The following is a 26,168-nucleotide window of genomic DNA, read 5'->3' as shown; positions in this document are numbered from 1 at the left end:
GAAGTGGGGGGGCGGGCCCGAGGTGTGTGGTCCGGCCCGGGGGGCGGAGTTACGCCCGGTTAGGCCTTCCGGGAAAGGAGACCCGTATTCTTAAGTTCCTTCCAGAGTTTCCTGAGTCACACGGAAGTTTGGAACAACTTCGAAGCTAGGTGTTTTACAGAGGAGTGAGTCCGAGTGAGGCCCAGCCCTCAACTCCGCCTCAGGTATTTTGAAAAGAAGAACTCGGATTATATTAAATGTGGAGTTCGTAACGATTTATTTTGAGTAGTCAAGGAAGACTACATACCTTGGCTATCAACCCCACTTTGATAATAACTGAGAGACCCAGAGGTTGTCTGGATTACCACCGTCGTTGTCTCGGACAAAATATTCCAAGCTCTGCTGGTCCTCATCACCATGATATCCTGATGGTTGTTTATTGTCAGCCGTTGATACTGTCTTGTTATGTACTTAGGGTTCCTTTCACAATGTGGAGAGGAACATTTGGTGAGCATTAGAGACGTGTTAGCATTCATTCTGTCTTTGCTGGCTCTGTGATCCCAAAAAGCTGCTTCTCCAGACTTAAGTATGATTATGAGTAAAATAAAGACCTTCATAGGTTATGGAATACATTAGATTAGAAGTGTACTTACTATACAAATATTTACTCTTAACTAGACTTGTATTTAGTGCAAGTAATCTTGCCCTACCGAAACATTTCTGTCCTCTGTGTACCTTGCAGATACTTGCTCTTCCATCTGGACTGTCTCCCTGAAACAACCTCACTTCCTCAGTCAGCTCTGAGACCATTATCTTTAATAATTCTTCCTAAACACCTGTCCTCACTCTATAACTACTTAGATGCCCATTTAATGCACTGCCATCGTGCCCTTTTGATGGCCTATTTTGACTCTAACAAATTGCCACAGACTTAACAGACTAAAACAACACAAAGCTACTGGATTTATGTAGATAAAGAAGATAGGAAATATTCTTTTTTTTATTTGGGATGTATGGTGCATACATGTGTGCGCATGCCTACATGGAGGCTAACAGCAAAATTACAGTTATGAAGTAGGAATGAAAATAATTTTGTGGTTGGGGTCACCACAACATGAACTGTACTAAAGGGTTGAAGCATTAGGAAGGCTGAGAACCACTGGGTTAGGTCTCCTCTATAGCTGTCCACCTTTATTTTTGAGTCAGCTTCTCCCACTGATCCTGGAACCCAACGTTTGGCTGCCAGTCCCCAGAATCATCCCTCCATCCCCACCAGCACCAGCTACAGGTATGAACCACCATGCCCTGCTTTTCCTAGGGTAATGAGGATCTGAACTCAGGTTCTTATATTTGCCCAGCAAACACTTTGCCCACTGAGATATCTCCCCAGCATCTGTTCAGTCTTACTAAAGTAAAATTGTCTGTTTAAAGGGCCATTTCCCTCTGAAGCCTCTAAAGAATGTGTTTCCTTGCTTTTTCCAACTTTTAGTGGTTGCCTCGTTCTCTGGCTCATGCCCACCTCTTCCATGTTCAAAGTTAGTACCGTAGCATCTTGCAGTATCTTCCCCTGTTCAGGGAAGACAAGGAGAGATGGAGTCAAGAACCTAAGTGAAAGAGTCCACTTGAAGGTTAAAAAGCCTTATTATCTGAGCTCGAAAGAAAAGCTAAGGTAGCTGTAGATATGGACATGTTTATGAGGCAGGGGTAGGAAGACATGAGGGAGCCTAAGAACGAGAGGTCTGTTCTTGTGAAGGAATTTCTGAGGTCATAATGAGGAGTGGAGACAAGGAGATGCTGTTTTATGAGCAATACATTTTAAAAGCAGAGCTTCTAGGAACTGGGCATATGGAAGAAGCACAGGGCAGGTTTTCAAATCATGTTTGGAAAATTTTTAGACTCCAGAGAAAGACTAACAGACATAGGTGACCATCAATAGGGAAACTTTACATACCTCAGTAATCCAAGAAGTGCATACTAAAATATGCTTGGTTGAGCATGTGTAATCCTAGCATTCAGGAGACTGGGACAGGTGGGTCTTCTTGAGTTACAAACTAACCTACATAGCAAGACCCTGTCCCAAATAGAAAACAAGAAATAGGAAATAGTGTTAACACTATATCCTCACAAGAAATCTGTTGTTTTCTAATAGTTTGATAGTATAATTTTCTTCCCTACCCCCCAAAAAAATCTTAACATTGGTGTCAAATGTGTAAAGCAAATATGTAAAACAGAATTGTAGTGGCTAAGGGTGATGATAGGCCCTCCCATTAATAAGGCCTTCTACTCTAGCTCTCGTGGGTGGCTCACAAGCCCATACTTAGGAATGGTTTGAGATCCTCTGGTGTAAATAAACATATACTGATATGAGCAATTTTTATGCTAGATTAAGTCGTGTTTTTGTTTTTGTTTTTTTGGTTTTGGGGTTTTTGTTTTGTTTTGTTTTGTTCTGTTTTGGTTTGGTTTTGGTTTCTCGAGACAGGGTTTCTCTGTAGCTTTGGAGGCTGTCCTGGAACTCCCTTTGTAGACCAGGCTGGCCTTGAACTCACAGAGATCTACCTGCCTCTGCCTCCCGAGTGCTGGGATTAAAGGCGTGCGTCACCACTGCCTGGCCTAAGGTGTGGGTTTGTTTGTTTGTTTGTTTGTTTGTTTGTTTGTTTTATTCTATCCACTGTCTATGAGTGTTTTGCCTGGTTGTATATATATGATGCCTGATGCCCATGAAGGTCAGAAGAGGGTGTCAGATCCTCCGGAATTGGAGTTACAGATGGTCATAAGCCACCATGTGGGTGCTAGCTACTGAACCCAGGCCCTGTGCAAGAGCAGCAAGTCTTCCTACCCATTGAGCCATCTCTCCAGTCTCCTCAGGCATTTTTAAAAGCAGATTAGAAAACTGATCTGTTGAAATTATACACTTATACATGGAAAAATTCTAAAAAGGTATTAACAGTGATCAGTTTTCATCAGTAGGGCAGACTTTTTTCCTCTATGACTTTGTATTTTTTTTTTTTTTATTTTAACATAGAAATCGTTGTGTTGAGTAAAATAATGTTTTCGTGCTAAAATACACCAGAGACAGAGTGTATGGGTGAAAGGGGGCGGGAGAGAGAGGAGATGTTAAACCACTGTGGGCCACTAGAGGGAGGGCGACCCCAAGAGTAGAGACGGGGCCCTCCCTTTAGCCCAGGCAGTGGCAGTTGGTCTCTGACTTTTGTAACAGATCCCAGAAGCACCCCCAGTAGAACCAGCAGTGCCTCCTCAGTGACCTGTGTCCCAGTTCTGCAGGTATCTTCCTCTAAAAACCTACCTTCCGATAGCCCAAGTCTGGTCTTTTCTTGTGTCGCCGGTTCCTAGAACGGTTAACAGAAAGTTACTTGTGCTAGTGCACTGCTGTAGTTGAGCATTCCAGCTCTCAAATGTCCAGTTAACCTCCAGACATTCAATTCTTGAAGGTAAAGTGTGTGACATTCATCCCTTTTTACTAAAGGGTTCTAACTGATAGCTCTTTGGAACCAGAGGTAGTCCCAGGTAATAACCCCTCAATATGGGATTCACTGGTTGATATGATCATGTCGTTCGTTTTGAACACAATAACAAACTTTTTAATTAAAGCAATAGGATATGATAAGTCTGTGCTGTGCTATGTAGCCATGCTTAATCATATGTGATTGGCTGGAATGAAGAACTTTCTGCAGCCCACCGGGGACCAGAAACCAGTAGCAGTTATGCTTCTGAATGAACCAGAGAGCCTAAGAAAGTGGCAAGACTGGGTCACTTACTCTCAGAAAAGCCAGAGCTCCTGTGGTGACTGTGAGTGCTTCACTCACGTGTCAGAATGTTGAGCAGACCTGGAGTCAGTACACAGTTATTGTGGCTTGCAGAATTACAACTTAAATCGCATGTGTGTACTAATAAGCCCCATATGTAAGTGTGATTAGTTACAAGGAAGACTGAACCGGGGTATGGGGAACTTCTACTGGGGACTCAGGAAAAGCTGAGCTTTCGGGGCTGCCTAGCTGCCTGTGTCTGAAGAGACTGACTCGAAGACCCCAGCCGCTTCTCATCATCCCTGGAACTACATCTAGATGCAGGTCTGGTTTGTTCTGAGAGACCACGTACAAAGTCTGGCACAGAAGGCAAGAGTTTATACTCCACAGTAATTACAGAATCTTGCTCATTTTTAGTGATAGACACTCAAGTCACATTGAATTTTAAGGTCATCAGACCATAGATGATAGATATAAAACAATGTACTAGATAGAATGGACTGATATGGGGGAATCTGAAAGCTAGAGATTGTCTATATTCTCTGCTGATTGAAGTGAACCAGCTGGAACCAATATTCAGTCAGGCTAACTGCCAGAATTGTCTGGGGATAATGCAGAGGGTAAGATCCAAAGGCTTAGAGGAATTGAAATATTGGAGTAGATGTCTGCTCACCTCAACCCCAATGGTGTAGCCTCTTCAGACATAACTCCTCATGCTGAGGCACCTAGAAATGAGTTAATGAGAGGCTCACAGTTTCTTCTGTGACGACCATCTTCTGTAGGTCAACTGATAATAAGCGATACTGCCACTGAACTGAGTTCCCAGGTTTCAATGGGAATAATAGGATCCTACAGAGACAAAGGTCAATTGGCAGTGATTGACTATAAGAAACAAGGTTGCTGCATTGTTTTGATTAGCTGATTGATGAAGGTGTCTGGAGGAATTAAATAGATCACCGCCTGTTAGTGCATTATTTTGTCTATGTTATAGGAGCCAGGGGACCTGTATTTTCAACATTGCTGAATATCAATAAATTAGTAAAGCTTTTTTTCAAGATTTATCTTAGGTATAATGAATGCTTTCTCTACATGTATATATATGCACCATGAATGCCTGGTGCCCACATAGGTCAGAAGAGAGCCACCTGATACCCTCAAACTGGGGTCAAGGACAGATGCGAGTCCCCATGTGGGTGCCAGGAACCAAACCCAGATCTTCTGCAAAGGAAGTTAAGTAAGTGCTCTTAACCACTGAGCTGTCACTCCTGCCCTGTAAAACTAACTTTAATTTGGTGGGGGGGTGGGGGGACCAATGGTATCTGAACATCTGAACTGTCCTTAATTCTCACATTTCAAAATATATCTCAGCAGGAGACGATTATTCATATGGCATTAGGCCTGACTATAATTGGTTTTCCTGAGGGAACATCTGCCCTAGAATGAAGTTTTCAAATTGCTGCCATGCACAGACTTTCTGCCTTGATTCTTTCCAGTCTGTAAACTCTAGTTCAGATGTTCCTTGTTCTGCCTCCACCTCACTCTGTCCAGTCCTGTCTGCCTTGTCCCTAAGACTCCTCTGCTCCAGGCATAAGTACCTACATGCAGGTGATGTTGTCTCCCACCTCGCTGGCTGTGGCTCCTTTGCAAGCACTCATTGAATCCATACTATATTGACTCATGATAAAAAAGCCTTCCACCAACTAGCCTCACCTTAAAAGTTTCATAATAAAAAAGACAGTTCTAGAAGTGATCGGGAAAACGTTGAAGGGCCAGCAAACCGATCCAGTGTGTCAGTGCCTCATACTGTAGCCTCCAAAAATTCCATCATCATAAAAATTATTGTATAAATCATAAAACGTATCCTCAAGTAGACATTAATTGAAAATGCTTGCTTCTGTCTGGATGTAGTTTTTGAGAATCTTGTCATTTTCAGACTTCTTTTAAAAAGATAACATTTTTTTTCAAATGTTAATTTATATTCAGAAGTGCCAAGGAGACAGCATCTTGCTTGAATGGAGGGACTCCTAAATGTATGATATTAACATTTGTTTCATTGAATCCCTGAAGTGGATTTTGGTTTACAATTTGACCCAAAGTACAGAGCTAAGAATGTATGTAGCCCAAAGGTAGGGTGCTTGCCTAACATACCCAAGTGTCTGGGTTAATTACAGCCAACCATGGCTGGGAGGCCTGGACCATTTCCTGACTAGAATGAATTTCTCTTTTTGAAACTATTGAAAGACAATCTTACAAGAATCTTGATAATTATCCCAAGATATATCAACTAATAGCTGAAGTTAAGGATGCAGGGGCTGGAAAGGGGTAACTCAGCAGCTAAGAGTTTGTACCTCTCTTGGTGAGGACCAAGGTTTAGTTCCCAGCACCCACTCCTGTGGCTCACAACCACCTGCAACTTTAGCTCCAGAAGGTTGGTTGCCCCCTGTCTAGGCACAAGGCATCATACACACACACACACACACACACACACACACACACACACACACACACACTTTTAAAAAGAAGAAAGGGAGGCAGAGAAGCAGAAAGTGAAAGAAAGAAATGAGATCCCAGCAATGCTGAGACATTAGACTCTCATAGCATAACCAACTGTTCAAAATTAGTTTAATATGTATTTCTTTCATAATATTTAGATTCGAGTTTTAGCATAACAGAATAGCTTTAAGGGCCATTATTCCCTGTGGGTTTTTATATAACACCTTAAATTTACTTGAGAAGTAAGTCCTCAGTTCCGGCTTGCAAAGTAACTCCCTTTTCCTCTAGAGGGCAGCATAAGGCTTACCGTCTAACTGGGTCAATGTGGCCTCAGAAGCCGTAAAAAAGAATTTAATAGTCCTCACTCTGAGACCTAAGACAGAATGAAGACAAGTCCATTTACCTCCACCAGAGAAGATGCTGGTAGTCAAAAGAGTGTCCCACAGGCAAAATAGATTTCAAGGCTTGGCCTAGAAGAGGAACAGGTCTTGAGACCTATGGTCTAGTTTTAGATAGGAGTGCCTTAATCTTAATATGTTCTCAAGGAGCAGAATCTCCTGACCTGGCCGGCTGGTGGTGGCACACAACTTTTATCCCAGAACTCAACTTTTAACTCAGGAGACAGAGGCTGGTGGATCTCTGAGTATGGGGCTAACCTGGTCCACAGAGTGAGTTCCAGGACAGCCAGTACTGTTACATAGAGAAACCCTGTGGGTGGAGTTAATAATCATATAATTGGATGTATTTCCTTAACATTAAAGTCTAAATGCCCAGAAATTGGACCTGGAGAAAATGGAATCATCATTTCCACTCTTTCCCAGCCTTGAGGCAGAATTCCCGAGTCCAATTTCCAAGGTGCAAAGGCATTGGGTGGCTTGTTTTGCTTTCTCCTCTGTTGCCAGTTACCTCCTGAGAGCTGGGCATGGATCAGTACGAGCCCTCCGCTAAGGCTGCCAGCAAGTCTGTGCCTGATTTGGCGGGTTTCTGAAAGGTACTCAGAAGTTCCTCTCACCAGAGCCTCTAATGGAACATAACACCCTAGAACTAAGTCAGGGTCAGAGCCAAGCCACATTTGCTGAACCAGGGAGCCATCTTTTCTGCCCGAGAAGCTGTGACTAGAATCTTTAAAGTGCTTGCTCTGGGGACTCAAAATGACCAAGAGAGACATGTCCCTGTAGTCTCATTTCCAAGAGACCACTAACTGTATACACACACACACACATACACACACACACACACACACACACACACACACACACACACACACACACGCATTGAGGAAACAGATTTCAGCAGAGTCATGTTCCTAAAAGCTTTCTCTATTATGTCAGTATTTATGGCTAATAATTCTCATAAAATCTATTATGGAAAAGTCACCTTAGTGAAAATTTGTTAAAAAACAGGATCAGGGCAGTAGGCATACATATTCAAATAATGGCAAAGTGCTATCATCTGATAAAGCCAACACAGAGTTGTTATATGAGATTGAAAATCTACTTTAGTCATGCTTCATTTCTTGTTTTATTCCCCAATACCTAGAACATGTCACTGGTCAATTAATGTCTGCCAAATAAAGAAAATAGTTCAGAAATGTACCACAGAAACTGGGAAAATGGCTCGGTGGTTAAGAGCATGTGCCAGGCACTGGTGGTGCATGCCTTCAATCCTACCTAGCACTAGGCAGACAGAGGCAGGTGGATCTCTTAAGTTTAGGCCAGCCTGGTCTACATAGGACAGCCAGGGCTACAAAGAGAAACCCTGTCTCAAAAACAAACACACACACACACACACACACACACACACACACACACACAAAAGAGCATGTTTTGCTCTTGAAAGAGAACGGGTTCAGTCCCCAGTACCCGTGTCAGTGGATCACAATCACCAGTTTCAAAGGATCAGATGCCCTCCTCTGGCCTCCACAGGTACTGTATACTTGTGGTTGTGGTACACATACCTATACACTCATACACATAAAATATAAGCACACTCTATTTTAAAAATGTACCTTATCAGAGACTCTTAGCATGCCCACTTTCTGACTCTCGCTCTCTCCTCTCCCAGAATTGCACTAGACGTTGGATTCTTCAGATCAACACTAGCTGAAGCAGTCAGCTTGAATACAGGAGTCACGTTGCAACTCCACAGCCATCATAGCAGGAGGGGCAAGATGCTAATGCTAGCAAAGCATATGGGTACCAGTACTGACTGGAAATCAGCAAAATACCCATCTAATCCTGTCTGGGATAAGGTTGCCAGATTCAACAGCAACAGCAAAAAAAAACAAAATACAGGGTATTCAGTTAAATTTGAATTTCAAATAATTGGAGGTAGCCTGAGATAAACTTACACTACTAAAATATTGTGTTTCTGAAATTCAAAACTGAACTGCATCCTGTATTTTAACTGGCACCCTTGGTCTGGGATATACACTTTCTAATGGCAGTCTCTCTCGTTCTGTGGTTCTGAGGCTGCATCATTTCAATTTCATAGTCTCCATGGCATTGTAGTGTAAGCAAGAGTCAATTACATTGTGTCCCTTTAATTATGCCACAAAGAACTCTAATACTCCCCAAGTTCAAAGTTTTGATTTGGTTTTCCTTTCCAAGAGTGTGTGTTGAAAACAACTGATGTGTTTATTTTGTTGATTTGTTTCTGTGTGTTGAGGCAGGATCTCTCCAGCCCCTGGTTCACAAAGACTCTGTATCAGCCCAAGGGCTGCTGGGATTACAGGCATTTGCCATCACATCCAGCTTGAGATGTTTGCTTTAAAAGCTCAACTGATGGCCAACAGCCTGTCCTGATGTTTTGAGTGGCCTGTGGCTCTCGGGCTCTCCAGAGCAGGCTGACCCCAGGGCACCTGGCTGAAGGGGCAGCATCTGTGTCGCATGCCCTGATAGCTTTCTCTCAAGGCATTGGGTACATCAGTTGTGCTCAAAGCTGACTCCTCTTTCTCTACTTGTGCAGACATCACTACCTGCCTTTGGCTAGGAAATTCACAAAAGGGATGCCCACTCTAGGAACACTGGGTCAGAGACTGGTTTTTAGGGTTGAATGGTGTTGTAGTTACCCAAATCCAGAGTGTAGCCAGCTCACTTGCCATGTTGGTTTTCTGCTTGGAGGTGCCCTGTCTGGACTGCTTATAAGATATTTCCTGGACTTTGCACATGATGGCAGAGGCAGCATCAGAACTATTGAGGATGAACTCCAGAGGGCCAGGATATAATGCTGTTGGTGCTATGGGGGCAGAGAGGCTGTGGATCCAGACCCTCTGGGCTGGGATGGGACTGGGACCCTCTTCAAAACCTGTGAGTTCCTAATTCTATTCCGGGGACATGGGGACCTTCTGATCTTTTCTGTGAGACATGGACTACCAGACCCAGCTCCTGGGGACCCTGGCCAAGAATTTATTCTCTTTCCCATCCCCTCTGGCTCCTCTGGACAACATTGGTAGATTGATTCTGGACCACTTCTGGGTTAGGTGTCACCCCGAGTTCATTTTTTTTGTGTGTTTTTTTGTTTGTTTGTTTTTGTTTTTTCAAGACAGGGTTTCTCTGTGTAGTTTTGGTGCTTGTCCTGGATCTCACTCTGTAGACCAGGCTGGCCTCAAAAATCACAGATATTCACCTGCCTCAGCCTTCTGAGTGCTGGGGTTAAAGGTAGGCACCACCACGTCCAGCTCTATTGGAGAATTTTTGTTCCATTGACCCCAACACCTAAAATTTTTTTGGTTAAGATTTATTTTATTGTTTGCATAACATCTGTCCAGGATCTTCTGGCTTTCAGAGAGATGTCAGGTGTTATTCTGATGGTTCTGCTTTTATATGTTACTTGGCCTTTTTCCTTTGCAGCTCTTAATACTTTTTCTTTATTCTGTATGTCTAGTGGTTTGATTATTATGTGGTAAGGGGACTTCATTTTTGGGTCCAGATGTTATACAGATACTAAGAGACCTTGTATGCCAACCCAGACTATTATACCCAGCAAAACTCTCAAGCACCATAGATGGAGTAAACAAAATATTCCATGATAAAACCAGATTTAAATAATACCTATCCACAAATCCAGTCCTACAGAAAGCACTCAAAGGAAAAATCCAACCCAAGGAAGTTAGATGCATCCATGAAAACACAGGCAACAGATAATCTCACACCAACAAATCCCAGAGAAGGGAAACACACCACACTACCACCAAAAAATAACAGGAATTAACAACCACTGGTCATTAATATCCCTTAATATCAATGGACTCAATTCACCTATAAGAAGACTCAAGTTAACAAAATGGATATGAAAACAGAATCCATCCTCCTGCTGCATACAAGAAACACACTCAACTTCAAAGACAGACATTACCTTTGAGTAAAGGGCTGGGAAGTTTTTCCAGTAAGATGGACTTAAGAAGCAAGCTGATATAGCTATCCCAACATCTAACAAAATAGACTTCAAAGTAAAATTAATAAAAAGAGTTGGAGAAGGACATTACATACTCATCACAGGAAAGATCCATCAAGATGAAGTCTTAATTCTGAACATTTATGCCCAAATACAAGAACACCAACATAGTAAAAAAAACATTACTAAAGCTGAAATTACACGTCAAACCCCACACACTAACAGTGGGAGACTTCAGCTTCTCACTCTCACCAATGGACAGTTCTGCCAGACAGAAACTTAACAGAGAAATAAGGGAACTAACAGACATTAGATGTCTTGATAGAGGGAGACATGAAGTAATGGAGAAACCTGGAGCTAGGGAAATTCCCTAAGAATCCACAAGGATGACCCCAGCCTGGGCTACTAGCAATAGTGGTAAGGGTACTTGAACTGGCCTACCTTGGTAATCATCAGATTGGTGAACACCCTCACTGTCATCATAGAGCCTTCATCCAGTAACTGATGGAAGCAGATGCAGAGATCCACAGCCAAGAACCAGGCAGAGTTCCAGGAGTCTAGTCGAAGAGAGGGAAGAGGGATTATATGAACGAGGCTGGTCAAGATCGTGATAGGGAAATCTACAGAGACAACTGAACCAAGCTCATAGGAACTCACAAACTTTAGACCGACAGCTGTGGAACCCGCATGGGACCAGACTAGGCCCTCTGCAGGGAGACAATTGTGTAGCTGGATCTGTTTGAGGGGCCCCAGGCAGTGTGATCAGGATTTATCCCTGGTGCATGAGCTGGCTTTCTGTATCCCATTACCTATGGCTGGACACCTTGCTCACCCTTGATGCATCGGGGAGGGACTGGGTCCTACCTCAACCAAATGTACCAGGCTTAGCTGTCCCTGCATGGGAGAACTTAACCTGTTGGAGGAGGAGATGGGGGGGGGGGCAAGCGGGAGGAGGGATGAGAGAAGGATTTGTGGTTGGTATGTAAAATGAATAAAAATATTTTTTAAGATTTATTTTATTTGTACATGTGTCTAGCATCTTTATACAGGTCCTCATAGAGGCCAGAAGAGGACATCATATCCTCCAAAGCTACAGTTACAGTAGGTTGTGAGCTGCCCAGCATGGGTGCTGGGAACTGAATGCAGGTGTTCTATAGGAACTGCAAGCCCTCTTATCCAGTGCTTAAGCTGTAAGAATCTTACAAAGAAATGCTGAAATGCTCTTTTGTCACTTGCTAGAATTATTACTTTTAATAAAATAATGAAACCAATTTTAATTAATTATTTTTTTGCCTTTCCAGAAAGTTTCCTTATATGGTTTTTTAATTTTTGTTTTGAATTAACACCTATCTTTCCAACCCTCTTTTTCTTTTCTTCTTCTTATTGTTTCTCTATTTCTGTTAAGAGTTTCTAAACCCTGGTGCCACTCGTATTTGAATGGGATAATTCTTTGTTTTGAAGGGTTGTCCTGTTCATGGTAGGACATATAACAGTCTTTCTGGCTTTCACCCTGGTTGTGACAATTTAAAAACACCTGGAGACACTGTCAAAAGCCCCATGGGGGACAAGTTGACCCCCCCATGAAGCCACAGCCATGCAGAGCTACCTCCATTGATAACGCCACCTGGCATATACAACAGTTTCTGCTCTGTGCACATCTGCCTGTGCCCTCCCCTTCTGACACACTTGCTCACATTTCCTTCTGCTCCCTCATCGGAAGCACAGTGCTTTCCCTCCTCCCGCTGACACACTCATGCTTACCCTTTACATCCTAAATCAAATGCTGACCTGTATCTTTCCTTGCGTTCATGCCAACTCCATTCCTCTTCCCTCCTCACACTGCCACAGGCACTGTGTGTGTCTTTACTTGTGTTAGTGGTGCTCACTCGTGACTTCGCAATTGAGAATGGATTCACACTTACTCCCACAGAGCCTGTGCATTCCAACAATCCCCAGCATGTTCTCGTGTGTGTGTGTGTGTGTGTGTGTGTGTGTGTGTGTGTGTGTGTTTGTGCCTCTGTATGTGTCTGTCTGTCTGTCTATATTTGTGTATGTATTTGTGTCTGTGTGTATGTCCTAACAAATATACACAGTACTCAGCTCTGAAGTAAATGTTTTTGTTGAAGCATAAGCCAAAGCCTTACGTTCTGCACTGCCTGTGCTTTCTAAGAAAATATGTGAATTTTAGAACTCATCAAGTAAACCAATTTTAGTTAGTTTAGTCTGAACTCCTTTTCTCCAGCAAATCCAGATTCCTTCCTATTTTTCCAAACATGCCTGGTATAGCCCATCCTGAAACCATTGTGAAAATAGTTTTTCTCTATTCAGGTCCAGTTCAAATACTACCTCCACTTATTACAACACACACACACACACACACATGGGATCTCTTCCTTCTGGAAGCATATTGGATTTTTTTTCCTTTTATCTTTGCCAAGTCTCTATTGTTTTTAATCTTCAATTTCAGTTCTACTTCTTGCCTCAAAAACCTGATCTTCCTCTTCTTCATCTTGCATCTCTTTAGAATGACTTAAGGGTGAGAACTGGCCAAGCCATAGAAAGATCAGGGGTTGCTTTAAAAATACTCAGTTAATACTTAGGGCAAGTGTAGGTAAATACAGAAAGGCCCCAATTGTGACCCACAGGGTAAAGCATTGGAAAGTTCTGTTAATTTACATAAACTAGGGAAAATGAAGATGTACCCACAATCAGGCATTCTCAGTAGCCAACAGGCAGAAGAAACCCTTGTTTTTATAATACCAACAAAGCAGGAACCATTCAGTTACCCAAAACAGGGTTTGGGATCCCATTGGGAAAAGGCCAAAGGAGAGAGAGAGAGAGTAACGAAAGCCATCAGATCCTGAGTCTGAGTGCTGGGATGAAGCTTATCATCCACCAAAGTGTAAGAGTCTGAGGCAGAACATACTGAGTTCTGATTTGAGATGCCCAGAGCTGCTACCTCAGTGGAAGATCACAGACACTGCTGGAGTGGTGTTGTGGAATAGTCTTTTTGTACACTGTGAAGATGTGTCACTTAGAGTTGGTTTAATAAAAAGCTGAACAGCCAATAGCTAGGCAGAATATTCGGGGCAGAGAGGACACTGGGAAGAAGGGGAGACACCAAAGGACACAGAGCAAGCAGCATGGACATTACACAGTATAGGTAATCAAGCCATTTGAAAAGAACATAGATTAAAAGATATGGCTTAATTTAACTTACAAGAACTAGGTAGAGCTAGGCGGTGGTGGCACATGCCTTTAATCCCAGCACTTGGGAGGCAGAGCCAGGCGGATCTCTATGAGTTCAAGGCCAGCCTGGTTTACAGAGCAAGATCCAGGACAGGCATGAAAACTACACAGAGAAACCCTGTCTCAAAAAAAAAAAAAAAAGCTAGTTATAAACAAGCCTATTGGCCAAGCCTTCATAATTAGTAGTAAGTCCATGTCGTGATTTGGGAACTGGATGGTGGGACAGGGAAGACTTGCTATAAAGTGGAGTGTTCAGAGAGGATGAAGGAGAGAGGCATGGCTTGAAAGTCCAGAGCTTAGATCAAGAGACCATACAGAACACCCTTGGGGTAGTGTTGACCTGAGAAGAGTAGGATCAGAAGAGGCAGGGGGAGCTGGGACCACAGTGCTGTGGAAGATATGGGATAACCTCAGTTCAAGAACTGTGCGTTTTAAAGATGTAAATGACATTGATGGGAATGAAAGCTGGAGACAGGTCTGTAGACTTGTTGGTCTGGAGGTTCTTTGGGGAGTTGAGATTCCATGAGGGGAAGGGACTGGAGGCCCAAGTGTTAGAAGACACAGAGTGAAGAAGGATCAAGGAAATTACAATGGCAGCAACAGCGTGTGAGTGAGAAGGCCGTGGCTTATGTTTGTTTTGAGTTTGTGCAAGATTGGAAGTTGTTTGTTGACAGAAGGGAAGGAGATGGAAAGTGAAGAGTTTGAAGTTGTGAGACAGAAAATGTAATAAGCGAGGTGGGACCAGGCTCCCTGAAGAAGGGCTGCTTTTAGAAGGAGTAAGGGCATCTTCCTCTATGAGAGAAGGGAAGAAAGGGTTGGGAGTGAGGAATGATGTAACTGAAACAAAGATGGAGTTCCTCACCTCTAAATGTGATCATACCCTTGAACTAGAGGTTAAGGTTTGTTTCTGTGTATGTGCTGAAGCCATAGTGTTGGTAAAACTGACTCTCCACCAGGCTAATCCTGAAGCAAATGTCTCAGCGGAATTATTCAGAGATGATTTAAAGGACCCAAAGACAACAATGAGAGTTTAGGATTCCCTTCAGGTGACTCAATTTGTCCTGAAAACAACAAAGAACAAACAAAACAAAAAACTGCTCTGGAATAATCCTCTTGTACACTGTAAAGATTTTGTCACTTGAGTTGGTTTAATAAAAAATGCTGATTGGCCAATTGGCAGGCGGGAAGTATAGGCGGGGCAACCAAACTAAGGATTATGATGACGGGAAGGAGAAAGGTAGAGTCAGAAGTCACCAGCTAGCCAGAGGAGCAGGAGATGAATGTGCCATATGAATAAAGGTACTGCCATGTGGCATAGTGTAAATAAGGAATATGGGTTAACTTAAGTTGTAAGAGCTAGTTAGTAATAAGCCTGAGCTACTGGCTAAGCTTTTATTTGGGACAGGACAGTTGGGACAGGAAACTTCCAATTACAAAAACACCTGATCATCTTTTAGCACCAGACTTAAATATTCCTTCCTCTTACTCTCCACACAGAAAGTGAACCATGAAAGTCATTCCTCATCACCACCTGCACACACCATGAGAATCATCCCCATCACCACCTGCACACACCATGAGAGTCATCCCCATCACCACCTGCACACACCATGAGAGTCATCCCCATCACCACCTGCTCACACCTTGAGAATCATCCCCATCACCACCTGCACACACCATGAGAGTCATCCCCATCACCACCTGCACACACCATGAGAGTCATCCCCATCACCACCTGCTCACACCTTGAGAATCATCCCCATCACCACCTGCACACACCTTGAGAATCATCCCCATCACCAACTGCACTCACACCTTTATAATCTTTTTTATAAACGTTTACTTTGCTTCCTGTCTACTTACTCTCCCATTGTTCCTTGAGTTTCTCCAAATTCTCAGTATCTGGCTCCACAGCTAACACGTGTTTAGCTGCTCAAATAGTGAGTGAATGAACGAAAGAATAAACACATGGGTGAATGCTATTTTCCTGCTGATAGAAGCTGCTTTCTGCTTATGGTGCCATTCGCTAGAGCAGAGCATCCCCAAAGAGAGGCTGGCCCTCTTCTCCAGCGACACTAAACTGAGAAAAGCCGCACGTGTGGGCACACTCGATGTGCAGACGAGAGCAAGCACAGCCCGCCATCTAGTGTGACACAAATGGCTTCCTCCGGAGTTGTGTGCAGTTCTGAAAAGCAGGAAGTGTGGGAGGCCAGGGGTGAATGAAAAAAGGAACAGGCCCAAAGACAATTTTAAACTGGGAATACACTGACTTCCTAAACCAGAGAGTGTGTGGTCCAGAAGGCAGAGCTGTGCAGACGCACTTACGGTAAAAGAACCCTCATGATTTTTTTTTTCTTAAAGAATGTCTGTTCTGAATCTGTCTCTCTAGTATAATCTTGCCTTTAAAAGCCACAACTCTGTAAAATCGTGTTTCAGGTGGAACTCAGTGAACTTACTATAAACAAATAATACCCAGCAGCACCCTGGATCCAGTCTGCTGGACCCCTACTTTTCTCCCTTTTTCTTTTTCTTTTTCTTTTCTTCCTTTCTCTCTCTCTCTCTCTCTCTCTCTCTCTCTCTCTCTCTTTCTTTCTTTCTTTCCTTTTTGTGACTGGGTTTCTCTGTGTAGCCTTAACTGTCCTGGAACTTGCTCTGTAGACCAGGCTAGTCTTGAACTCACAGAGAACCTCCTGCCTCTACCTCCCAAGTGCTGGGATTAAAGGTGTGTGCTGCCACACCCAGCTACTTGCTACCCTTCTTTCTCAACTCTCTATGGGTGGTATGATTAGCCCTGCTCTACACCTGAAGAAACTAGAAAAAGGAGTAGAGAATGGAGTAACCCAAGATTACTGCACTGGGTCAAGATTTTTTGTTTTATACCCAGGGTCTCGTGTAGTTTAAGTTCACCTCAAACTTAATACATAACCAAGGATGACCTTGAACTTCTTTCCCTCCTGCCTCTAATGCTCCAGTGCTGGGGTCACAGGCATGCACTATCAGGCCTGATTTATGCCATGCTGGGGATCCAACTAAGAGCTTTCTTCAAGATTGGCAAGTACTCTACCAATTGAGATCTATCCCCAGACCAACCAGGCTAAGATTAAAGATGGAGTCTTTCTGTTTCTAACCTCAAAGTCTACATTTCTCCCTCTTTGTCATGCAGATGCTCCACTGAGTGTGATCAGAGAAGGGAAGTTAGTGAGGACACAAGATCGAGTCTAGCTTCATGGGCACGCCACCTGATAAGATAAATGGGCCACATTTAGAAAGGGCAGAAGGGCTTGATGCTTGGTTTAATATTCTATTTCTGTCTTGGAATTGTTTTTGTTTTTTCAAGGCGGGGTTTCTCTGTATAAACCAGGCTGTCCTAGAACTCACTCTGTAGATCAGGCTAGCCTCAAACTCAAAGATCCACCTGCCTCTGCCTCCCAAGTGCTGGAATTAAAGGTGTGCACCACAACACCCAGCTATGTCTTAGAATTTTTTTTTTTAAATGTGCATTAGTGTTTTGCCATGGGAAGTTTCAGGCCTGGGTCCTCCAGAAGATCAGCCAGTGCTCTTAACTGCTGAGCCATCTCTCTAGCCCCTGGAATTCTTAGTAATTTAACAAAGGGTCTTGAATTTCCATCTGACACAAGGTCCTTGCAAAATAGGTAGTACTGCATGGCATCCAAGTCTACTGAGTTGGAAAAACTTTAAAAGGCCATCCATTCTACCCCATCTATCCTACAAACGAGGAAAGTGAGTCACAGGGAAGGAAGGTGGGACCTTTTGTCACACAGGTCACTAATAGCGGAGCATCCATAGAAGCCAGTACCCCTGGGCTTTCCTTCACTTCACACTCCATCTTCTCAAGAGCCTTGACAGTTAGAGGGAATTTTCCCTTAACTGCAGGAGCTTACTTATCTCTAGGCAAAATATCAGTTGTGGCAAGCTAAGCCAACTCACTTTATGTCAAGGCAAATGGCCCTAGATTTTAATAAAACAAGTACACATTGACCTGAATATGATTCCAAAAAAGCCACAATGTCTTCTTTGTGATGAATAAGACCTTTAGCTGAGTGTATTATCAATTGCCTCTTTCCTCCATAAACCTCCCAACATGCATTTTTTTACCCCGGGCAAGGTTGGCTCATCCAGAGTCAGGCAGGGAGTCATTACCAGGGCAGCCATGGGGAGGTCAGGCTCACAGCTGACTGCTACCAAAACTGGCCCAGAGAGGAGAAGCGTAGCTACTCCATGTCTACTAAACTGATACCCCAGCAAGTCTCTTCACAAGCCTACAGAGACTAAAACAGGTAACATTTATAAAAGTTTATGCTCACCTCTTTTGAAACTAAATATGTGGAAGTTGCAGTCATAAAGGTTTCCAGGCTAGAGAATATACATGTTACCCATAGATCAGTGTACCTGTCGGCCTTCATCAAAGAAGTTTCTTTTTGTAGCAGATGGAGACCATTGCAGAAGAACATACCTGCTCAAACACAGAGAACCGCTGACTCTGGGCTGCCCAACTCCCAACTGATACATATACAACACAAACCCTATACCTAGGGCTCAGGGAACATCATGGAAGAGATGGTGGAAATATTGTAAGAGCCATCTGCTGTGAGACTGTTTCTTCTAGATAGGACAGGGAAGCCACACCCATGAAATGTGAACAATACAGCTGCCTAACCAAGACCTGAACAATGACAACACCAGTTGACATGCCAACACAGAAGGTGGACGCTTCACAAGGTCCCACCGTTACATGGAGAGCGACAGGAAATTAACTGACAGAGAGAATCCATCTTCTTTAGGATGCGCTCTCCTCATTGATTATCAAATACTAAGCATCAGCTCTAAAAACATATACATATGAACAACACTGAAAAATACTGATACACATTGGCCTCAGATTCACCTAAACCAGTGGCTCTGTTCACCTTATAGCCAGAAGCGAGATGTGATTTTTTTTAAAGATCACCTGTGCCAACCACAGGCTTAAGGAGATACTGTTGGCAAGGACATGTGACCAAGGAAAACCCGGCTGTCCCTTTAAAGACCTTCTCAGGTCTCCTGCGGTTAGGGAAAGTTTTGTTCAACAGCTTCCATTTTAAGCTTGGTAACATGGGATGACCACACACAGCAGAAAGTACCACAAGGGTGGGGAGCTTGACCTCCGCTGTTCCTGGATATGACCCAAGTACCCGAACAGCATTTGGTAGTGAGTGCTCAGTTAATACTTCCTGAAGGATGAGTGGTACACCTGACTTGAAGTAGTGCTGGTTCTTCCTAAGGATACTGAAGGATACTGTGGTTTTAAATCAACAGAAGATGACAAAATGTGTTTCCTTAGGCCAGATTCTCCACTTACTAAGTATTAACTTTTTAGAGAGAGATGGATATACATGTATATGTGTATGAGTGTATATACAAGAATATGTACATATATGTGTATATGTTGCCGGTATATGCATATCACATACAAACATTTGTTTTATATATACGTGTATATATACATATATATATAAAACAATGTGTGTGTGTGTATATATATATATATATATATATATATATATATATATATATTGTATCTACTTTAGGATGCGCTCTCCTCATTGTGAGTAGATACACACTCATATATGTGAGTAGATACAATATATATGTGTGGGGGTATATTTTCATGTAAGATGAGTAAAAAAGAAGTGGATGAAATGTATATGTACTCCTTATTGCTGATACCATGACCTGTCATTCAGACCACACCTGCCTTCCCTCATGGAACTCTGCTGTCTGCTTGTACTCACAACAACAGTGGGCGCCATTCAGCCATCAAAAGGAAAAGGGCAGCTGTGGACAGCAAGGACTTTGGTGAATAGAGGAAGTAAGTAGGAGTGAGATTAACTCCTGGAAAAAAATGAATTCAACAACCAGCCCAGACTGTATAATCACCTGTGACAAGAAAAGCCACACTGTCAAAAGTGAAGGGACTTTGAAATCAACAGCTCCGTGGGCTCTGGGAGAGAAGTTTGAGGGAATTGCAGCTGATAGCAGAAATAGACAGTCTGCACCCTTCTAAACAGTGTATTGGTTCAGTATTAGGAGTGGATGGGAAGGAAGCATGCTAACAAAAAAGGCTAAGAGGTGGGAAATCAGCAATAGCTCTCATGAACACTGTGACGTGTCTCTACAAAGTAAAATAAAACTTCCACCATCAGTTTATTTGCGTGTGTGTGTGTGTGTGTACACTGTAGAAAACAGAGGACAATTCACAGGGTGTAAGTTTTCCTTCTACCATGTGGTTCCTGGTGATGGACTCAGGGGGTCATGCTGGACCACGAGTGTGTTTCCCTGCTGAACCACCTCACCAGTCTTTTGTGCAGTAATTATTGGTGCACGTGAACAAGCTCGGGTCAAACATCCAGATTGCTGCTGCTGGTTTTCAATTTCCTTAGCATCAAACACTGTGTGCTACTGTTTCAAAGAACTGGCTTAGCTGGTATCATCCCTTTGATTAGCAAATAATGCATTTATGTTAATAGAAAATATTTCAGTGCCTAAGAGATGGCTCCGTGGTAAAGGTGCTTACCACGAAGCCTGACAAGCTAGGGTGGATCTCCAGGACCCAGATGGCGGAAGGAGAGAACCAGCTCTCACAAGTTGTCCTCTGAACTCTGTAGGAGTGCCGTGGCACATGTTCAACTCCCCCCACACACAGACACAAAATAAATGTCAAAATTGTTTTAATTTACAAAAATAAATATTTCAGAACAGTCATAGCTTAGCTGTAGGGATACCTCCTAAGAAAGGCTTCCTCTGAGATTTTATTATGTGACTATCATAGATATCACAGGCAGTCTCCTGAACTTTCATCAAGTATTTTCATTCTTTTGATGATTGGTTTTGGCCCTGAATTTGGCCAGTGGGGGCTCCTTTGAACTGGCTTTCTATTTCCTTTGAACGTGGACCTATTATTCTCTGAACACTTTATTTTTTGTCACGAGATGGTCTAGACTCAGCTTGATCTTTCCTCGCCCTTGTCCTGCATCAGTGAGAAGGGAACCCTGGCTCCTTTTAATGGAGGATAAATGGAAAGGCAACCTCTGCGGACCAAACATGTTCAGTGCTGTATGGATCTGTAGCTATCTCCATGCCTGCCCTTGCTCATGCTTTAACGTCCTCAGCCTCATCCCAAACTTCTAGCTCTTCCTCCTTCCATCTTTGTAAATACCATTTTAGATGGTGAAAAACATTGACCTTCCGGTCTCCAGTACATCTACCGATTTTCTCAATAGACTAATGTATTTTCCAAATACAACCAATCCCCCACCTCCAGGTGCTTCTTCTCCTTCATGTCTCTATATCTTCCCCATGTTCCTGCCGCTCACCCATCATCATCACAACACTCCCTGCTCCACACAGCCCTGCTTCCATGCGTGAAGGAGAAGGGAAAGGAAAGGAACTCTGGAAACTTTCCCCAAGTGGATCCGTGTATGTGAGTAAATTTGCACATCACTGGACTACACAATATTTGCAGGTAAGCCTGGAGTCTAAACTGTCCAATTCACTACATGACATGCTCTTGAAGCATCTTTTTGTTGTTTCTGGGATCCTGTGGTTGAAAGATTCCTAGAAATGGCAGAAAGTCATACATTTTCAGGAAAAACATGTTTATATTATCACAATAAATTACTGTGTATTGGGATGTTTAAAAGACACACCTTTATTTTTTCACAATTTCAAAGAGTAGAAAGCACAGAACAAGGTGAGAGCAGATCCAGTGTCTGCTAAGGACTAGCTTCCTGCTTTGCAGAAGATCGTCTTTATTAAGTTTTTATTATCCTATATGAATTATATGTAATAATGGGTTTTATTATGACATTTTCACAATATGTATTCCCTTTGACTTTCTTGTGTGTGTGTGTGTGTGTGTTTGGTGGTGACCTCAAGAGTTTTTAGGAACTTGATAGGAAGCTATTGCAGGAATGTGGTCAACTTACCAGTGGCTACACCACTCAAGAAAATGTCTCTCCCTCCCGCATCATCTATCCACTACCTAAAATACTTAGAAAGGGGCAAAACCTCGTGAGTCACTCGCATCCCATGACAACACTGATGCCTTTGTGCAGTTGTAGCGCTAGCAGCCACAGCTCCAGAGTTAAACAACTGTCATGTTGTGCCTGGAAGACAGTTCCATGACACTCTCCCCCTCCCTCCAACTCTTACATTCTTTCCACCCCTCCTTCTGCAATGTTTCTTGAGCCTTAGAGAGGATGATATGGGTTTATGATTTATGACTGAGCATTCAACACTCACTTATTCTCAGAGTTTTGATCAGTTATAAATCACTGACCAGTGGGAAAAAAAGAAGTTTCTATGTCTAAAGCCAATAGCACCACTAATACATGGGCATACAAATAAATATTTAGCTCGGCATGGTGGTGCATGCCTTTAATCCCAGGATTGGGGAGACAGAGGCAGGTGGGTTTCTGTGAGTTTGAGGCCAGCCTGGTTTACAAAGAGAGTTTCAGGACAGCCAGGGCTGTTACACAGAGAAACCCTGTTTTGAAAAATAAATGAATAAATAAATAAATATTTAGAAGTCAGTTTGACAGGTAACACTATCACCACTTAGCAGTACAACAGCAGTATTTTCCCAGCTAGGGCTTATTACATAACCAGATTTACAATAACAGATACAGATTCCCTCCTGTGTATCAGGTGCCAAATCCAATCAGAAAGCAGTTGGTCCCCCAGATAGTCTTGCTATTGTACCAGTGAACACATTGTGCCTGACCATATGGTTTTGTTGCATACATGATCCACAACTTAGTAAAACTTTTCTCTCTCAGAGCTAGTGACAGGAAGAAGGTTCTGGCTTGATTCCCTGTGTAATGCCATGGCAGCGTGTGGGAGAGCATCTTCATGTTGCTTCCTCACGTGATGAAGATTAGAGAGAGGGAGAAAAGGCAAAGGGAGATGATTAGAGAGAACATAAGGAGTCTTTTCTCATAGGGCACTAATCTCATTCATGAGAGCCCACACTCATGATCTTATTACTTTCCCAAGGCTTCACTTCCTATACCATCAAATGAGGGCTTAAAATTCCAACATACAAATTTAAGGGCACAAACATTCATTCCACAGTAAATAGCAAAAGAGCAAAAACAAAAGCTGCTGAGAGAAAGTGCATCATTTGTCCTCGGGATGGCCCGAGCCATGCCTCCTCAAGCCTTGTGTGCCTCTTTAGAGTATGCTGGGTTACTGCTCCCCAAGCTAACCCACAGTCAACTTTATTTGACTCCTAGTTTATGAAGAACACAACTAATTTATGACTTGATTGAAAGCTTCTCTCCAAATCTAATGATATTCTTGTACTTTTCCATTTTGGAGAGTAAACTGCATTCCAGGGAGTGAACACACCCAGCAGATTCAGTTTTGTCTCATCCCAACCTTGGCCCATAATCTGCTCTTGGACCCCTACTCTGCAGCCTCATGAGTGTCTTTATTTAGTCTTTACCACATGGCTAGGTAAGAACCATAAATCCAACACTAAAGTCCACAGACCAGAACTAGCAGGTAGAGCCACAGCCATCCACCTGAGCCAAAGTTATTACATTTCCTTCAGCTTCTCATGAATAAAGAGACCTGTGAAATTATTTATTCTGGAAACAAAACTAAAATCAAGCTAATAGGAAAGGAGAGAGGATGATTGAATTCTGTTATTGCCTTTCCTGGCTCCCTATGTTGCTTAGAGAAGGCCATAAGACCTTGTTTGTGCTGTTCATTTTCATATTTTCATGCTTACATTAAAGCCAAAAGGAAAGCTGAGACTGGCTCCAGATGAAACATCTCTCTGCCTGGAAAAGGAGTACTTTGTTCCAGAGCCATAACTGGTCCGGCCCTGCAGAGCAAACTCACACAATAAAGGAAGGCTGAAGGTTACACACTGAGAACTGGACAACTTGAAGTCATTAAAGTTTTGAAAAGGCTCCACAGAAGATCTGGTCAGTATTTAGTTTGTTAGTAACAAAAGGCTGGCCTTTGAGATCTCCCACCCTCTAAGTTCAGGAACTAAGACTGGCTTGGCAATGTATTAGAATCACATTAAGAAAGACTATAAAAGCACAAAGATTATACTAGTCGAGGGATGAAGAAACTCAATGAAAGGCTCCACTTAGGTGTGGGTATGAACTTTGGCCCTGCATTGTATTGACACCTTGGTCTCATGAACACATCACTTAGAAAGGATGCCAAGACAGCAGTGTGCTGGAATTGGTTCACACTGGTCCATAAGAACAGATGACTGTTAAATGTTCAGAAAATTCTTAAGCAGGCTACTAAACTGCAGTCATCTTGAGCTTGAGTATGAAGGGAGTATTGAAGCCACAAGACTAGATAAATACTACAAACTGGAACTTTGTTTTCAGATCCCTAGTTCATCACCATCCTTCTTCCGATCTACAGAAACACTCTTCTCCAAGAGGAGATGATGGGCTTAGAAGGAATGTAATGAATGCCATAAGAAAAGACAACATGTTGGCTCAAGGCCAGACTCTGGAAGAGAGCAAAGCCATTTGGTGTCGTGAGGAGGCTCCTGCTGAGAGGGGTACTTGAGAAAAGGGAAGAAAAAGAACATTTACATCTCATCTAGCCAGCCTTGGTCCCTATGCCCCTTCTCCCCAGCCAAGGCAATGCCACCCCCTCCCCCCCACACCCGAGTTCACTTTCAAGGGAGAGGCAAAGGGAAGGAGGAAGACAGGAAGGCTGCTGACACAGAGGTCTGGCTTCCTGGGATGGAACGGTTTGGAAGGTTAGGCAACACCACCCACCCTCTTACTTCCCAACCGGTAAGATGGCACCGAAGTTACATAGGCAGTGTGACTTGGCCAGTGTCTGGCCCATTCCCCCTCCAGTGTGGCACATGCTGTGTTTTTCTTGATCTTGGCCATTCCCTCTGCGCTGTCTCCAATGTGATTACAAAGACAGGAAGCAGGGAAGAATTGAAGCTGATTAATCCCCCTCTCCCATCCAGTACATTGAGGGGAAAGTGCTATTTGTCCTAAGTTGAGTTCCAAGCTATGATTTTTCACTCACAACCTTTCCTCCCTAGGAGACTACCAACAAAATTAACTGGTGATTTCAATTCTTTCCAGATGGAAAAAATGTTGATGTCATCCTGAGCCCTGCCTCTGCGAGAGTTGTTTTATTCTGCCTCGTATAAAAGGGGCAGCCTAGATGGAGGTGTCAGAGTTGGAATGAGTCCCTGAGACCAAACAGGCCCCTCTGGAGCTATTTCCTCCATGTCAGGGTTGCACCTCTCACACTGAGAAAAGAAACTTGTGCTGTGGCTACACCAGCTGTGTCTTCTCAGGGACTTGAAGACTCAGTTTCATACCGGCCATCCAAGCCTTGTCATCAACATTAAACTCACATTATATTTTAAGATGAGAGATTCTTATTAAGCCAGAGTAAATAAATCCTTGGTGAGAGAACAACTCCATGCTGGTCCCCTGAGGTATGGCTGGAATGTATAGTTTATTGTCCTGTTGCCTCTCTGATTGCAGCAGGAGTCACAGGGGAATAGCGAGTCTACCTGATCAACGGGGCCTTTCTTGGCCACAGAATGGCAAGACTTTCCTTTAAAGAGACCTTTTGGAGGGCTAATGGTATGGGGAGAATGTATTATTGCAGATCAGTTTTCAAGATCTTATTTTGTGTCTACTGATTATAAAATAGATTTCATGGGCCAGTTCATCATCAATAGGTGTGTCCAGATGGTGCTCTTCCCACACTTGGGAAAATGACAGGAACTGCAGGAAGCTAGAAGAAATAAAAGCAGAAAACGTTTCCTATACAGTTACCCTGCGACCACATATTCACTAGCCCCCTTCTCTCATGATAAGCAAGCTTCATAACTCTGCTGGGTTGGCGCTTTTACTCTGTGAGGAAATGTCCCGAACATGACAAAACCACAGAAGAGTTTTTATTGAGAGAGGATAGAATGAGATGTGACAGGCCTGTGGGAAACACACATGATTAAGAGAAAAAAGACTCATACAACATGGTGCCAGCTTTATAAAGGGTGGGCCGCGCATGCGTACAGGAACTCGTGTGGCTACTCCACACATGCGTGTAGATTACATGGCCGCACACGCTTTACACAACCATGCAAAGCCACGGAGTCCTATTCACGAGAGATGTTTTGACCTGGAAATGGCAATTTTGAACTGCAAATAACTAGGCGGTCCACCAGGCAAGCCCAACTGTGTGGGCATGTTGTGACTTCATATCAGTTGGAGC

General features: G+C 43.1%; 1 long non-coding RNA gene across 1 annotated transcript; it reads left to right on the top strand.

Annotated features, from left to right (window-relative positions):
* The first annotated feature begins 24 nt into the window (after positions 1-24).
* On the top strand, positions 25-25,368 carry LOC118593686. Its single transcript, XR_004946293.1, has 4 exons — positions 25-486; positions 23,681-23,872; positions 24,296-24,474; positions 25,022-25,368. It is a non-coding gene; the product is annotated as an uncharacterized LOC118593686 (long non-coding RNA).
* The last annotated feature ends 800 nt before the right edge of the window (positions 25,369-26,168 follow it).

The sequence above is a fragment of the Onychomys torridus genome, chromosome 12 (assembly GCF_903995425.1).
Source record: "Onychomys torridus chromosome 12, mOncTor1.1, whole genome shotgun sequence".
Lineage (NCBI taxonomy): Eukaryota > Metazoa > Chordata > Mammalia > Rodentia > Cricetidae > Onychomys > Onychomys torridus.
This window is presented reverse-complemented; position numbering and strand designations above follow the sequence as displayed.